This window comes from Macrotis lagotis, chromosome 3 (genome assembly GCF_037893015.1).
Source record: "Macrotis lagotis isolate mMagLag1 chromosome 3, bilby.v1.9.chrom.fasta, whole genome shotgun sequence".
NCBI lineage: Eukaryota > Metazoa > Chordata > Mammalia > Peramelemorphia > Peramelidae > Macrotis > Macrotis lagotis.
Genome location: NC_133660.1, coordinates 297,767,971 through 297,770,670, shown reverse-complemented (window position 1 = coordinate 297,770,670; position 2,700 = coordinate 297,767,971). Strand labels below are relative to the sequence as shown.

General features: G+C 44.5%; 1 pseudogene; it reads right to left on the bottom strand.

The window, feature by feature from the left end:
* Window positions 1-560: 560 nt before the first annotated feature.
* On the bottom strand, window positions 561-2,467 carry LOC141516884 (pre-B-cell leukemia transcription factor 2-like; annotated as a pseudogene).
* Window positions 2,468-2,700: the final 233 nt, after the last annotated feature.

Below are 2,700 nucleotides of genomic sequence, written 5' to 3'. Positions count from 1 at the left end.
AACTTATTTTTATATAGGTAGATCCTACTGTACCTTCAAAAATAACCTCCTGAGCTGATATAGTCAACCCTCTCTTTCAGTCGGATAGAAATTTTTACAAGGAGAAAGGAGTGGTTATCATTTATGCCTATACATCTGAAGTCCATCAATACCCCTCTAATCTTTCATTTAAGCCTAATATGGTGAACCTTTTTTCTGCCAAAGACTATTTATAACATTTATAATATTTTTGGAATCACTTGGCAGGCAGGGTGTGGTGTCTCCTCAATTCTAGAGTATATAAATGTGATGGCGTGGAGTGGGGAGGGCAAGAATATTATATCATGTCAGAGAGAGAGAGAGAGAGAGAGAGAGAGAGAGAGACTAACCAAGAGAAGGAAAGAAGCAAGATAGAGGGCAGGGATTGGGGGAGGGGAGATTCTTCCCACTCTGTAGTTCACACCCCTAGCTTATTTACCCCTCTGTTTTGTGTTTTTCCTTGGGTGGGTTGTGTCCACTAGATATCTGGGGCTTCTGCAAGGGTTACCTCATGTGCTGACACCCCTGAGACAGAGACTGGATCAGTTGGACATGTCAAAGTGCATGCTCCCAGGTTTTTCTGTTGGGGATGTCACTGTAGCCAGCCATCACTAGCCCTTCTTTCCCGGGGACTGTACATCTTGGCCAAGCAATTCCATCTGGGTTCTGGGTAGGCATCTCCATTGAGCCCAGGCATCCCTAGGAATATATCTCCAGATCCTCAGACATTTAAAGAACTACCAGGGCTTCTATAAGAAAACATAAATGGTCGGATTCCAGAGAAGCATGGAATGAATGACACAAGGGGTCTGATGCTGCGAGGAGGGAGTAGAATCAAGAGAGCAATGTGCACATCAACAACATTGTGAGATGAACGATCTTGATGGAAGCAGCTTCTCTGGGCAGTCCAGAGAGTTAGGACAATTACATTGGACTATATGATTATGGACTATATTATCTCCAATCAGAGGAAGGAAATCAAAACAAAACAAAACACAGGGAAGAAAAAAAAAAACAACCATTCCGAATCTGATGAACACTTTATAAAAAGTATCTCTTATGTATCTCTTTCCCTCAATCCTAATTCCTCATGCTGAAAATTGCTGATTTGTAAAAAAGTTTAACAAAATATGTATGTAAAATGCTAACTTGACTGTTCCCTGCTGAGGGGAGGGGTGGGAAAGGAGGGTGGAAGGACATTTTGTAGCTTGGAAATATGCATGTGCATATGGATGAAAATACATTAATTAATTTTTTAAAAAGTGAACCACCAGATCCTGCAGAAGAGAGAAATGTAGGGGAACTGACTCGGCTCTGTGCCCTTCTTCCTCACACGTCTTGAATTTCAGTCACAGCAGTTTTCACTGCATGGGTATTTGCTTCTTCCAATATTCTTCTTCTATCTGATCCACTCAGTGCCATATCAAGTAGTGACCTGGGAGACAGTGATGCCACATACTTCTTGGTTGAGCTCTTCCTTGGCCTCTTCTGTGGGATATGGGTTACTCGGATGAAAGCCAAAATACTCGATTAAGACCTTGGTGACCTGTTTGATGAAATGACTGCATTTTCTTCTAGCATCCAGGAAACTTGAAGAAAGGATCAAGTTGGCTTCCCAGGTCTGTTTGAGCTGCATCTGATTGTCGATGGATGATGCCAACCAGTCCCTCCATCTCCTTGAAGCCACAGGCCATGTCTGCCTTTGTTCTCCAAGTAGGTTCATCACATGGGGGTTGACCTCATTACATGCCTGTTCAGACTTTTCCAGCTCAGAAGGATCAAGATGGCAGATCTGGGCCAGTTTACTTCAGTGGTTGGAGTGGTCAATGGAGTTATCAGGAGATCGTCCACTCCTAAAGGCTGCCGCTGCTGCACCAGCCACAACGGCAGACACCCCTCCCTTTTCCAGTCATGCCGTCCTTTCTTCCAGAAGTCTGTTGTCCAAATGCATTAACTGAGGGAACATGGGTTCCTCTTCCTTTGAACACTGGATACTCACAATCAGTGTATTGCTTGCATTTTGTACATTAAAGAAAAAAATAACATTTCCTTAAGTCTAGTGAATATTTCACTCAAAAGTCTTTTGGGTCCTCTCTAGGGTGTGGAAGGCATGACGGAAAAAAATAATTTGGAATCCAGGTCAATAACTTGCAGCTGGGGGCTCTGCAGAGCAAGATAAGAATTTAATTCTTTCCTTTTTTATCCATACTTTGATCTTACATAGGATATTGTAAAGAGCAGGTTGCATTCAGTGGCCAGTCAGGGCATGGTTTTTGGCCTGGATCTCATCCAGGTTTTGGTTGGTGATGGTCATGATCTGCTGCAGGATGTCCCTGATGCCCTGATTTCTCCTGATTTCCTCCTGGAATCCCCCAAGATTCCCTCAAGGAGGTTCCCCAGGTCCTACTGATGCTCCACTTACTAGTCCCAAGCCTCCTTGGCCCACACCTGGAGGGGTGGCCCTAGAAGCCTATATGTTCATGGTTAAAGGAGCTGCCCTCCTCTTTGATCAACCCCTCTTCTCTCCTTGGTTCCCTTCTTTTCTTGAAAAATTGCTTGGGCCGATGCTCCTCCTACCACTACCCCTACCTATCCCTCCCTCTTCTGGCTTCCTAGGGGGAGCTCTGGAATATGGACTGTGCACCCCTGCCCCAAGACCTGTGCCCTGGGAAGCAGAAAAAA